This window comes from Periophthalmus magnuspinnatus, chromosome 9, assembly GCF_009829125.3.
Source record: "Periophthalmus magnuspinnatus isolate fPerMag1 chromosome 9, fPerMag1.2.pri, whole genome shotgun sequence".
Lineage (NCBI taxonomy): Eukaryota > Metazoa > Chordata > Actinopteri > Gobiiformes > Gobiidae > Periophthalmus > Periophthalmus magnuspinnatus.
Window position 1 is genome coordinate 13,625,799 of NC_047134.1, and position 14,728 is coordinate 13,640,526.

The following is a 14,728-nucleotide window of genomic DNA, read 5'->3' on the forward strand; positions in this document are numbered from 1 at the left end:
TATGTTATAGTCAGTGGGATGCATACCAATCCAGCATAACACCAGTAACAGGTCATGCGTCTTAGTGACTGGTATAGTAATGGGCAGCAGGTGTTATTCTTATTCTGAGTAGATGTAGTGTATCCAGTAGTAGATGTATCTATCCATTTCTGTTCTCAAACTACTTAGTTTAAAGTAACAAAGCTGGCTGAGATGCATCCCAGTTTTAGTAAGTAAGATGCTCTATAGCCATGTACTTACAACATCATGACCGACATAAAGAGGTAGCTATTGCTATTGCTATTGCTATTGTTATGCCTGATTGGTCTTTAGGTTACTTGGCAGCACAGTAAATTCTTATATCCAATCTCCTGGCCTGTCACTTTGAATCGCTTCTAGAAAATGCAAGACATAGATATATTATTTTGAAAAGTGCATTTAATATTGCCCGCGGAAAATTATCCACTGGGATATTTTCTGTGTCTTTCCCATAAATAATTCATTGTTTTTATGTGCCCTCATGCTGCTTGGGGGATTGGAACAGCTGAGTGTTTTCACAATGTATTTATGTCCAATCTTCAGTGTATTGGGCGTGCGCTAATCAAACCTCAGTAAACATCCCTTGAATGTTTGTTGAGTCATCTGCTTATCAGCTAATCAAATGGCTTATTTGCCTGCCTGCCTCATCTGCGCTCTGCACTGCTCTGGGTATTTTTCAATTAATTGTTGGCCTGTTTGATTGACTATGCAGCTACACAGTGTAAAAGATATGATTGAGCTCTGCAGGCTTTTAATGTATGCTTCACAGGCTAATCTATTTATGAAGCTGTCTGTGATCCATATGTTGAAACAATGATATAAATGTGTAAGTCAGAAAGAGTATTTCAAAGGCATAAGGCGGGACAGCGACATGGAGCTGCCAGCGATCGGTGAGCCATCAGATAGGGCAGAATTGATGACCTGGCGCAGGATGGATTTCTTGGAGCGGCCTGCCAGACCGAGGTAATACTTTCAGGCTCTTATCAGCGCTGGCATAAGCTGAGTGCTGCATCACCCACTTCCCAGCGTCAGCTTATTATGAGAGCCCATGATGTGTGATTGCTGCTCGTACTGCCTTTGTGTATCCTGGCTCCATGTACACACACTCAAAAAGAACTCAAAAACCTCTGTCACAGAGGATTGTATGCTGATGCCTTACTTTGTGAAAAGAAAAAATATGTCGAAATTCAGGTTTCAACACAAACATGTCACATACAATGAGGTCCAAAATCTTAAGATATGATAAATTGATTTAAGAATGAATGAAGACTAAGGTTATGAAAAGTTCAAGTTAAACACAAAACAGTAGGCCTACATTTGATTTATGGACAAAAAGGGTTTAAGCTGAAGATGAAACATAACCTCATCTTGCTTTACCTATTGACACATAAATGCACAACCTTGAAATATCTGCAAGTCACAGGCTAAGAAAATGTTCAAAATGATATGAGACCCTTATCCTTGAACTTGACCACAGAGGTTTACAGGAGGTCTATCTACCTCCTGTAACGTTCTTTAAAATCTTATTTCGTTTCCGTGAATAAACAACGTGGTTTCAGACGCACAGACGCCGATCATCTCTATGGTAACAGCCTTCAATTAGCCATGATTGGCCAACCCGTGGGAATGTTTCTATTCCCCGAGTGCGCTGATTGGTCGGTGGGCGGTCTGCGCGAGCTGACAGTCTGCAGCGTTCCGGGTTATTGTCAGTCTAGGCAGCTCAGCGCGAGGGCAGGACCGCATCCCGGAGCTGGCCGCTGGCGCTAGCTGCTCACATCAGTGTCCATTTATCCAAACGACGAGCCCCAGTGTCGGAGTGCTGCTGTCGAGGTGCACACTCGCCTCGGCGCACCTCAGGTCCAGACATCTCTACCGGCTGCTGACACCGCGGAGAGGAAAGTGCGGAGCCAGGAAGATACTCCGGGATTTTTACTTCAGGATTTCACAGGCTCTGGCCCAGCTTTGGTTTCAGGGTACATTCACTGCTCCGCATCTTTTATTTAAATACGGTTTATCTAAAAACAGATGGACCACTTTATCCGTGCGTAAAAGCTGTGCTTTTGGAATATTATACAAGATCTCCAAGACCTTTCACTTTCTTCCTGAGATGAGGACCGTGCGCGCTTCAAGACAGCTCTGAAATTACTGACTCGCACTTGTTCCCTCGTCACAAATTGGGAACCAAATGTAGAAAGGGCAAAGCTTATTAACTTTGCATGCGAGGCTATAGTGTGGAATCTAATTCGCAGGGTTCCAGTTCCATTTGCATATCACTGGGAAACGAGGATAAACTTGATCGACGACTGATTCAAACCTTTTGGATTGTAGAATGCATCTCCTTTAATCTGGACCACACAAGTATGAGGCAGAAGGATCAGTGAACGCTCCTACCTGCATGGAGTTTTAGCTTCACCACGGAGCAATTTATGGTAAATGTTTTATAAATAGTTTATTGTTTTTATCCCGGTTCAGACGAGTTTAGACCACGAACCGGATCTATGGTGACCGTCAGACTCGACTCGTTCGTAAAAGAAGCCCTAAATGATGAAAAGCTTGGTATTCCCAGGATGTTGTTCGCAGAATGATGCCTCAGATTTAACGTCTTTGTCATTCTGAGTGACCCACAATAAAGGAAGTGTTGTAAAATCGACTTGTTAGAGCTGCTCCCGAATGGCAATAGGAACTGCTTTGATGTGTAATATTGGTGTTTTCAAGTATAGCGTGCAATTAAATGTATTGTCGTGGGGATTGCACCGCAAGCACAATATATGGCACCAGTAGAGTGCGGCTACAAGAAAAAGGTGTGATTCTCTCTAGTGTAGCGTCGCCTCTGTGCGCCACTTCTATGGGGGTCGTTTATTGTCTGCCACAATTTGTGAATTCTCTCTCCGGAGTGTTAATGACTTGAAGGCTCCTTTATGGCATGCTGCACGTTGCTATTAAAACTCACGAGGACGTGTGCGTAAAGTGGTTAAACTTTTCCCTTTGTGCTTGGACCATGGATGATGTTCCGGCATGTGGTAAATGGGCAAAATGTCACTACATCGTGAACTGTACTGCAAATTTGTCTTGTGCTGCGGAGATGATCTAAGTCTGATGACCTGTCTGTGGATACAGTCTGTTGGTAGATAAAGTCGGGGCGGTTGAACTTTGCGCTGGTGGCTTGCTGAGGTTGCTTTGCATTTAGCTCCATCTCTCATGCTGCACATAAATGAGGCTACATATTATGCTGAGTGAGCAGTAAAAACTGCACAGTATGTTTTATCATTAGACTACAAGCATCCTCAGAATTCATCTTCCTCTGGCCCAGTCGCTCTCCCCAGGCAGCAGCAGACAGGCAGCTTACTGAATGTAATATGGGCCCCTACAGCAGCCCAGGCGCCCCCACAGTCAGGGCACCTGCCATAGAGCCTCCATGGCTCTATTGAATAAAACATCCAGTGATGTATGAGGCAGGGGCTGCACCCAAGGGGGCAGAACTGCCTCATTTACTTCTTCCACTCTGCGCCTATGACCTGCTGAGCAAATTGTGCTCATATTAGCTCTGCGGCTGCTCCTCACCTAAACAAATAGTCTCCCCAGCATAATGCTCGCCTTAACTCAACATGAAGGTTGGACAAGGCAGGGAGAACTGCATGGAAAAAGGCTTTAATATCTGGGTCACTGAATTATGTTTTAGATTTCTTATTTGGCCTTTTTTTTTTCTTTTTTCTTTTTTTTTCTCAGTTGCTGTTGGATGTTTCTCATAATAAGTTAAATCTCTGAGTGTAATGCCCAGCTCAGATCTCATAGAAGATGAGAGCTGAAGTATCCACATAAAACGATATATTTTCTCATATCATTTTTATATCATTTTTGTAATACAATTATGCTGTTGTTCAGTATTATTATGGATGCATTTATGATCATCCATCTCAGGGAACACAGTATTTTACTGGTGTGAGCCTAGATTGAACTGATTTGATCACTTTTTGTTATTAAAGTTCCTGTCTGAAGGGACTCAGCCCATGAATACTGAAGTTTAATTTCCTGTAGCATGTATTAATCTTTTTTAATCCCTGTTTAAATTGTCTCCACACCTTCCTGAGGCAGCAGAGCTAATTTTGGCTCTTAATATGTCGGTTTGAGTTAAACATCTCATAAGCCAGAAGTGGTAAAAACTATAGAAGACTATTTCGTATTGAAATTGTGATTTTGACTTACTTTTTAAGCTTTGTAAATAGGCATTTGTTCATTAGAACATTAACAGCGTGGTTTTCTACCTCCTGTCATAATATTTGAAAAAACTTTTACTCTCTGTGTTGAAAATGTCTTCAGGCACATTATAAGAGGCAACTTTTTATTCAAAAGCAGCTACAAATGCGGCTCATTAGATGTTTGATCAAAGTGCTTATTCGGGGAAGGAGTCACTTTTTAGCATTTCTCATATGCTAGGATGCAGCCTTTTCTGTTCATAACAAATCTACATGACATTTGCTTAAATTCCTACCAGTGTGTTGCTTGTTTGTGTCCGTTTTCTCTTGGCCATCTGCACTCTGCATCATAAAGCAGTGGTAGATTAGTCTTGTGTCATATGAGCTGGTATTTAGCTTTAGTGGACTCAAAAAATAAGAACTTATTTTCCTCCTTATTGGCATTATGTACCGTACATATAGCTTAATAAATACAGACTAAATAATGCTATAAAACCAGTATCAACAATAACAATGTATACATTGTTGCCTCTATATAGGCAGGTTCTAGCATTAGAGCAGTTTGATATAGAGCAGGAGATGCTTGTCGTCTATGTTACAGAATTACAGGAACCATAGAAACTTCTGGGGCTGCCGGAAAGCTTCATATTTGGCCAGAGTGCTGTGTTTATATCACTGCCAGTGTCCGCTCCTCAAACAAACCGGTTTTGTCCAGCCACTTACTGACATGACATGCTGCCACAATCTCCACCTCCCACTCAGCCTCTTAAACCTCTGTCAACTTCACTTTACCTCTTGTTTAATGTATAGCCTTGTATTATAACTGGTTAGGGTCTATTTCCCCTCTTGGGTGCATAGTAAACATGAGTGTCTGTGTAGTTAATGAGTAATGCACTGTTATGACGAGCACTGAGCAGTTTATAGTTGGCTTTGATCCAGCTGGAAAAGTGTAGGGAGGAGACATGCTTTTTTTCCACCCAAAGAGTTCTTGGAGGGGGACTAGAAGAAGAATAAAGCAAATCTGACAAGCTTTCCAACAGCAAATTTGCTCCCCTTAAAAACAATGCCGCTCTTGCCTTCCTCATGGTCACATTGATTTGTTCTGGGTGACAGTGCAGGCTGCTGTGAAATCACCCCAGCGCCATTGATCTGAAGGAGAGGTGGAGGCGGCTGAGAGGGAGAGAGAGAGACCCTGGCGACAGAGTGTAACACAGGAAAATCTCAGTGTGCCCTCTCCAACCTGAAGCTGTAATAAAACCAAGGCAGTGCTCACTATCTGATCAGCCCTCTGCTCCAGCCACAACCAGCAGCCTCGCCAGCCCTTTGATTTGTTTTGGAGGCCCGTATATGCCCTGTTTGATTTGCTATTGTGCCCAGCCATGTTTCATATTATCAGCTGAACTCTTTATTGCTACTGTTTTCCATGCCAGAAGCAAGGTTTTTATCTCATGCAGGCCTCTGATTAATCTCTCCCTCTATGCCGCTGTACTTTAATCTTGAATGGGAGATATCTGATTCTCCTCGGCTATTGAGGAAGATCAAACTTTAATGGAACAAGGAACTGCACATCATCCTAATCTCTATCTCCTGCATTTTGGTCGACTGCTTTCCCTCGGGCTTTGTAGCTTTCAGCCGAAGCAGGAAATACATCAGACAGATAAGACATTTTCTCTTCATGCTTAGGTAATTTATTCCCTGTTGACAATAAACAGCACTTACATCTTTGCTGTTTGATTACCCGATTGGAGGGACTGGGCAGTTGCATGGGGTTGTCTTTCTTTGTACAAATTTGGTAAACTTTAATTGGGGCTTGTGTCAGGATACGTGCTAGCCTTGTCGGTGTTTATTGACATTTAATAGATGAGCCATGTGTGGCCTGCGTCATCTGTTTATAATAGCCTCAGGAGAGTCATGCCAGAAGCATAGGCCTATCAAGGTTCAATGCATTTGTTTATCCAGCTGTCTGTGCAAGAATTAGCTATCGACTGTCAGTATCTCCATTAAATTCTTCCATATCATCGAATAACTATACACGTAATGTTGACCCCCTCCCTCACTCTTACTCACTGGCTCATATTGTTGTAAATGGAAAACACTTATGGAGTGTCACACCTACCCAGATGGTTTGTGTCTGTGGCAAAAAGAGGCTATTACCCAATTCTAAGGTGGCTGCTGCTGTGAGGTAATGAAATTTTCACTGACTGGAGAAAACAATGTTGTCTCGTCCGGATTGTAATTGCACAAGCCACATCACCATTTTCCTGAGTTCAGCGCTAATGCTGTACACAATTCAATAAAACTGTAGATTTTTATCATTTATTGCTAGCCCAGTCAGCATTTGGCAGAGTAAGCAGAAGAGTTGCAGATAAAGCTCATTCTATTTGTTGAATTTTAACCAGTCCTATTTACAAGAAGCCATTATCCTTACATTCCATATGTAAACCTTTTATGAGTTTGTGGGCGTCAGGTATGTACTGCGGTTATAAAGTCTCCATTTCCCCAATTTAAATGGAGCAGAAGCATGAGCTTTCAGTCATTTTCCCATCACTGTTATTATTTGTATCATGAAAGAGTTGGAGATCAGTAGGATATTGCGCCCTACGGCCAAAGAGCTTCTATGTGCCTGGCTAGGCTCACATACAAAAACATAGGAGCACTGACATGAGGACATATATGAACACACACACGGCGACACACACACTGCTCTGTTTTATTACCTCCTGCCTGCTGCTGGAATTGCTTTCCTCCCTCGAGTGAGCCAGGCAAAGCCGGCTTTATTGTGTTAACCTATTTGTGTGTCAAGAGCGATTGCTGCGTTCTTTATCTCTGTTTGTATTCGGACGGAGGGGCGAGCAAGGGAGAGTAACGGAGGAGAGGGAGGGTTAGTACAGGAGCCAGACCACTGAAGTGCAAGCAATGAAAGGATGTCCCCACATCAGACTTGCTCTTATGATATAACAAAATGATAATGTTATACTTTAATAATTAATGTTTAAAAAGTCTCATGTTTATAGTAAGCCTGAATATAGTCTTATTAAGAACAGGTCTGTTATCACAGTACTTATCACAGTACAGTACTTGTGTATCTGCTGTTTCATAAACTGAAGTTTGACCAAGATTACAGCTAAACAAGGTGTTACATGATAGTCTCATTACAACCTCTGACCTGCACTTAGTTTAGTTTGTTGCTGTCAAATGTATTATTTATTTTCTTCAACTGTACATTTTTTAGAGACAGCAGATAATTATAAGTATTTTTCTTGTGTGCTTTTAGTTGAATTAACATTTTTATTGAGTTGAACAAATTGCTGACCTCTGTGGCATAATGAATAGCCCGTCTGGCTCCTGATAAATGAGATTTTTTGGCAGAGAAGATTGGCATCAATCCAAGTTGTTGAACTTGTGATTTGACGGATGTTTGTTCAGCAAGTGACTGCATTTAATATTGCTTAGTTAAAATTGTTTTTTGAGTTCATATTTCATCACATCTCAAGCTACTTCTAGCTTGAATAGAATAAGACAGTAAATAAGTGATGCAGATTAATTTGATCTTGTGTCCAATCCTTCCCTAAAGAATGAGTATCTGGTGTGTTGTCTTTAAATGCTGTTTTTTTTTTTTGCTCTGTCTAATATTTACCCATCTGTGATCTCTGTTTTGTGCCATCTTTCCTTGTCCATGCACCAATGCAAAAAGTGACAGCTTTACATGTCCTGGGAACTTCCTCCAGTAAACCCCTCCTCATTTGTGTGGCATGCTTCTGTGCCTGCATGTATAGAACAGCTGTCCAGCTGTCAGTGTAGTCAGTCAGTGGGTCCCAAGGCAACATCTGTAGATCTGAACTCACTGGGGCGTCCTGCCACTCTCAGCCTCCCAAACAGTCTGTAGTCTACAAGCCTCTGAGCTCTGTGGTCGCCATGGTCACCACAGCTCTGTGCTAATTGAATTTGTCTGAACTATAACTTTAGGCATTTTTTACCTACAATAATTTGTCTTTGTGCTTTCATCATGAGAATACAGTTAAACATCATGTGCTGTTAGTGCCTCCATTAAAAGTCATTTGGCCTTGCTTGGGTATCTTTGTGTGCATATGTGTGTAAATAACATCCCAGCAAGTGAGGTGCAATGGCCTGGAACTGACAGGAACCCACTGGGAGAGTGTCTCCTTGATGTGCCCCCCACTGCCAGCCGCGGGCCCTCCCTCCCTGCTGGCACAGACACTGGGGCACAGAGCTGCAGGAGCCCGTCCCTCTGTCTGCCTCAAACCAGGATCAGGGACTTCATAGGAGCCTCTCCAGGGACCAGCCCAGGAGAGCAGAGAGAAAGCAGCTGTTCACTGTTTTGTTTTTGTTTTTTTTCACATTTTTGGAGTTAGCTCTTGTGTTTTAGCCTATCTTGTCTTCTCTCAGGCTGTCATTAGCTCCTGACATGTTTGCAGCATTAGCATACACATGAACTAGACACCAAAGTCCCACCCAAGCTTTTGTTAGTCGTTGGTGTTTGTTTTTAGAAACTTTTAGGGACATGAGTTCTTCATCAGTCCTCTTGATAAGTAAGGGCCTCTCGGGCACACAAACAGCTGCAGTCTATACCAGCTCTAGGCAAAGTTTGATGGATCCTGTTTACTGGAGCTGAGAGAACACTTGGGTATCTCAAATTAAGTGTCACTTAAAGCTTGTCTTTTAGTCAGCTCTCCATTTTGTTCCCCCATTTCTAGTGACAGCACTGTGCTACCAATTGGAACAACGATTGAGAGAAAGACATTCTGTGATTATACATTCTGCTATCATTTAGGGGTAAGCGACCAACTTCAGGAAAAATACAATGCATTTGGTTGCACTAAAATCTCTCCATCTAGAGTGATTTACACTCACCCGAAAACAGGGAAATGGCCCACTCAGCCACAAACACAGGACCAGACAGACATCTCTCTTCTTTTCCATATCTTTTGCTTGTTTTCTGCTGTCATCTAACAGATTGCTTGTAGGCTGAGGTAGTATCCAATTAATCTTTTAACCAAGGGCCGAAACCCATGGTATTGTTTGCTGAAAACCGAGAGGAGCTTGAAAAAACACTCCGAAATGTTAAAAAGGGCAGAATGTCTCCCCTAAACTGGTAATTTAAACAAGTGTGCATGCATAAAACTGAGGCACTTCCTGATACCTCTTCTGTCTAATGCCAGTCTCAGATTTGCCCTTTTCACAAAACATTGTGCGGTTATTATCACTCATTTTCTTCCTAATACATGCATAGATCCCTAGGGGGTTTACATGTACTGCTAGTTCTGTCCACGGAATATTTTAAATAAGAAATCATTTATGTATTCTAATGTGACTGAGAAGTAAAAGGACTACTATTTAACCTTTATGTTCCTGTGCACTCAGATGATTGTGAGAAGAAAGCACAGATGTGTCCTTGCATAAATGATTTTATTTGTGATTTTGAGAAAAATCTGTCTCCTTTTGTAAACTGCTTTTGTATGCTGATTTGAAGGAAGGTAGACATTTTTCAAATATTGAGTTTAGACCACAAGGATGTGTGTGTGTGTGTGTTCTGATACAGAGTGTACTTTGTGTCTGGATCTATGTGCTGGCCTTTGGAAATCCAGTGAGGCAGCAAGGCAACTAATTGACTCTCATGTTAGAGCCATGTGATAGCCAGACTGCTGGTAAATGGATATACTTTCCCTTAAGACAAGTAAGCGCCTAGGAGCCAGCTGTCAGTTTGTCAGACATTTATTTTAAAAAGCTATACTTTAATGTGTCCTATTGGTTTTTAGAACGAGGATCATTTGACCATGAAATCAGATTGAAATACGCAGAAGGGACTGATGTGTCTTCAGTCCATCTGGTCATATGTGATATGTTATTGAAAATACATTTGTTCCATATTTGAATCCAATTATTCTTTTTTTTTGTTTTTACTCAGCAGTCATAAGACAATATAGTGTCTTTTGTAAATAATGAAGACAAAATATATATTAATGGTCTAAGCACCAGCTCTTGAGATGGTAAATGCACACACGCCACTTCTAGCTGACTCCCCTGTTCAAAAGACTGTGGAAGTAGTCAGTGGAAGTATTCCCCCCTCTCTCTAACCCCTCCCACTGGACAGCACTCTTGACCTGCTGCCCTATTGTCTTCCAGCTGGTTTGGATGGGGAGCCGCCTCTGCCGCTGCGATCCTTCAGTCAATAGCCCTCCATCTGTTGACTGTGTGACTCTGGGTTACAGGGAGGGATTGCGCTCCGTTGTGCGGGTTGTGAAAGGGGCGCTCTCGGGGGGTAGTTTGTGCTGGATGCCCCTCGCTCACACCCCACCTGCCATCCGTCCTGTGCAGCCAGCTGGGTGTGTGGGGATGAGAGGCCTGCATTGTGCTTGTTCACAGGCCCCTAGGCAACAGGGTCACCTTGTCCCGAAACAAATGGTGCCCTCAGTGGGATTGTTGGCACTGTGTATGTGCATGTGTGTGGAGGGGGAGTGAGTATTTGACTATAAGAATGCATCATCAGGAAGAGGGCAGAGGCCTTGGCTGTGAGGACATTTATCTAACATCTCTGCCTTTCACATCAAGGCCTATTCAGTGGAAGCCGTCTGTGTCCGTCTTTCAAAGGCCATCTCTGATAGAGGCTCACACTGGGCTGCTTTACAGGTCAAACTGCTTTCAGTGAGCGTTTAGACCAACAAAGCTGCTCCTGCCATTTTATATTGTCTTGTTTAGTTCAGATGGAACAAACTGCTTTGAAACCTTACCCCTGTTTTGTCTTGGGTGAGTGTATGTTCCCATCTCTTAAATGAAGCGTTGGAGTGGAACTGGAGGCTAAGCCCTGCCTCATCTGCAGTTCATCCTCTTTAACCAGAGCTTTATGAATAAAAACAATGTTGGGCTGTTTTGACAGCTGCTTCACCTTCAGTAATTAAAGTTAAAATGCCAGCCTTATGCCCTCTGTGTTCGTGTGGGAGTATCTTCTTTTTCTTCAGCCCCAAGACCAGATGTATAAAGGAAATAAACTGCACATTTAATGTTGCAGTTGTTAATATCAACTCACTTTTTTTCACTTCTTCTCACTCTTAGGTGGTCTGCCTTTTGAGTTGTTTATGGCGATTGCCAGTCATAGACAGATGTTGCAGCTCACCCCCCTCTGTTCTTTGGTGGTCCTCAGGTCCCACTGCATATGTTCTGTAAGTGTAGCAGCACACAGACTAATCAGATGGAGAGGCGGACATGACGCCCCTGAGCAGAGCAGAGCTGAGGGTGGAAGGGCTTGTTGAGTGAAGTGAGTTGAGGTGGAAAACTGCAGTGACAGCAGAATGGATAAATTGAAAAATTCTCTCATTGTAAATTGTCTATTGCTACTGACAAATGGTCTGATAGGCGAGCGGCCTGCGTTTCCAACGCATCCGTCCCAAAAGAGCTGTGAATAACTGGCCTATCTCCACACTGCTTAGCACTGGCCCCACACTTAATAATTCATACAGTGTGAAATATTTTCCCCAGTACAGATATGCCAAAGAGCTGCCGCTAGCAGACAGGGCCGTTGAGGGGGTGTCCCTGTGGTGCTAATTTGGGGGAAGGTGACGTGCATAGATTTCATAGGGGCTGTAAGTTAGAGTGGAAGCATCAGACACACTTGGTCAGTTGTGTATGAGTATTGTGTTATTGATGAAGATGAGATGCACATGCAGTACAACCACAAATGGATTTAAATTGTATAATAAATGTAAATGGTGTAATGTATTTTCCAGCATGCGTGGGAAGGCTATGACTGTTGTGTATGAACATGCTTGTAAATAGACATTTCAAGTATTTTTTATTTACTTTGCAACTCCTGTTTGGGGTTGACCTGAATGGCAACAGATGGTTGTGCACATCTGCTCTATGTCCTGCATCATCTTCTTCACAACAAGACAACCTTTAATAAACTCTGAGTGAATGAGACTCCATCAATCCACTCAGTGTCACTTTTGTGTGTTTTGTCCAGGCCTGGATACTAATTATGCAAACTATAAAAAATGTAAGGAGGACAGTCTTTTATAATTTAACCCTAAAGTAATAGATTCTATTAAATATGCATGAGCAGAGCTTTATAGATGGAGCTAGAATTAGTGTCGAGGATTGCTGGATGCAGACAGAGTGGGCAGGAGCGGTGCTATTGCCTGATTATTCTAATAGAAAATGATCACCATAAAGCACATGTCCCCCGGAGCTGAAGAAGCTCAATGGACTTAGAGATCTGGGACCATCCAGTTAATGTAACTAGCAAATTCCACTTCTGAAAATTTCTTTAGTTTTGCAAATTACTGCTGAAGAACTATGCAATTTGTGTGTCCATGCATTCAGTTTAAATTCTCTCCTTGGCCTTCTATTTCTTCCTATTGTTGAAACTATTAAGCTTTGTCCTTGCTAAAAGCACATAGAAAGTGTCAGTGCAAAAAAACTGGCAGCCTGCAGTGTAACCTGATGGATCATGCATCAACAGAGCTAAAGACACTTCCATAATGAAGCACTCATTTTATATTCACATTCATTTTATTTTCTGAATTATATGGGTGGTGGGCATTTTTTGATATTTACAGACAAATAGCCACTTCAGTAGTTCTTATATCCAGGTTATTTGAAAAAGCCAATAAAATGTGAAGCGCTCATGAAGCTTATATGGATTTGGAGTTGTGCCTCTGAGGTAAATTCCTTAGCTTTTTGAAGTAAAGGATGCCTGTTTATGAAATAAATCCAATAAGCTAAATCGATAATCTGTGTGGAAAGGTCAGAGGAAGGAGTGGTGCTGTTTGAAGTGTTGATCCCGTGGAGGAGAGCCTGAAATGTGACACCTTCTTCTGCGATCACAGGCAGATTAGTGACAGACGGCTTGGCCTAGGGTAGTGAATTAGGCATATCTGCAGCTAAATATTCTCTGTATATCACTGAATAGGAGGAAAAATTAAGCTGCCTTCCCTCAATCCCCCTTTTTCAGTAGGAAAGTAGATTAGAACATTTTAAGGCTTGCAGATGGTGGCGGGAGGTGAATAAAAGTTTTTTGCTTCTATAACCTCTTGTCCAGGTTTTAGATTTAACGTTGCTTGAAGTTGTGAGTCACTCCACATCGCCTACAGTACAGCCTAATCTAATCTGGAGCGCAGAGCTGTGGGCAGCATCTGTGCTCCCGAGTTGAAATAGGGCTTTCTCTCTCTCTGGCTAATCCTCTATCTAGGGATCACTCAGTAGGGTGAAGACAATTACCAGCCTGCTTTCTCATGCTAATGGAATCTCTAACTAGATCTTACAGAAAGAGGAAAAAATAGACACAGGAAGAAGGGACGCTGGGACAATGGCTTAGAAAGATGACCTAACTAAAATGGGTTTTTAGATTACCATTTAATTATTGATGGAGACTCAGTTGTAAGGCCTAGGGTCAGGATTTGGAGAGCCGCCTCTGAGTGGAGAGATGGATTATGGGGTTATTTTGGCGTAGATGTGTAGAAGAGTGGGTTCAGGAAGTTGCTGAGACAGGACAGATGTCAGTGGAGTATCAGCAGCTGTGTGCCAGCGAGACTGCCTTTCACCTTTTTATCACCTGCCTCCAGCAAGGTGTCTGGAGTGGTTTTAAATTGCATTAATATGCAGGAATTTATAGATTGCCTCCCTTGGCATTTCTGCAGGGAGGGGAAGAGCGTATTACAGTCTCCATCTGCACTAATTACTGGGTCTTGGCAGAGTTACCTGTCTCTTGTGAAGGACAAACTCGGAGCTCAGAGCAGTAAGACTGGGAGCAGAAGGAGCTCATTTGCCGGGGAGTCTTGAGGAAGAACCAGGTACCTGGGGCATTTTCCTGTGATATGTTTGATGTGCTTGGAGCCTTGACTACCATAAAGCATGCCTGCTAGCATCAATAAACCAAACTACTCCTTCAACTTCCCCTGTCACAGGCACACAGACACGACTTCGCACTTCATTTCCCAGTCATTAAACTTATCAGCAACAAGCATCTTGTGTTAATCTCAGTGTTAACTTTTTACACCATATCACAATACAGTTTACAGCCATTGTAAAGGTGAACAGGCATGCAACTTGTTGACCTAAAAATAGGATTAGGAATGTTATTATTTGTGAATAAATAACAGGACCATCAAATATCCTTGAGAGGAAGGTAATAACATCTGCACATATGTTATTATCACACCAATAACCTTGCTGCTCACGCTCCTGCATGGCTAGTCAGAGCCACTGATAACTACAGAACACTCATGATAGAACATGTACTGTGCTACTCTTACATTGTAAATATTACTTATAAGTTTATAGTATTTGTTTGTCATTGGAAGCTTTTTGGATTACCATTACATGAACATCTTGCAAGTGTTTGTGCCATCTGTGCCTTTAGCCAGCAGGTGATTACCCACCGCAGCCTCACCTCCCACTCTGTCCAATTGGATTCCCTGTACGGGCATGGTGCAACCCTGAATTTGAGATTTGAGCGCTGTGTCAACAGCTGGCAAGCGCACATTAGTGATTCCATGGGCCAC

At 42.4% G+C, this 14,728-nt stretch overlaps 1 protein-coding gene across 2 annotated transcripts in view; it reads left to right on the forward strand.

Annotated features, from left to right (window-relative positions):
• The window catches only part of fam222aa (family with sequence similarity 222 member Aa), a 67,096-nt gene that overhangs the window by 29,677 nt on the left and 22,691 nt on the right, over positions 1–14,728 (forward strand). Inside the window, exon 1 of one of the 2 annotated variants that reach the window (XM_033972675.2) lies at positions 1,727–2,447. The exons of the other annotated variant lie outside the window; for it this stretch is intronic. The gene's annotated coding sequence lies outside the window, so the exon portion shown is untranslated. Of the gene's footprint in view, positions 1–1,726; positions 2,448–14,728 lie in introns of those variants that run through there. 2 annotated transcript variants of the gene reach the window in all.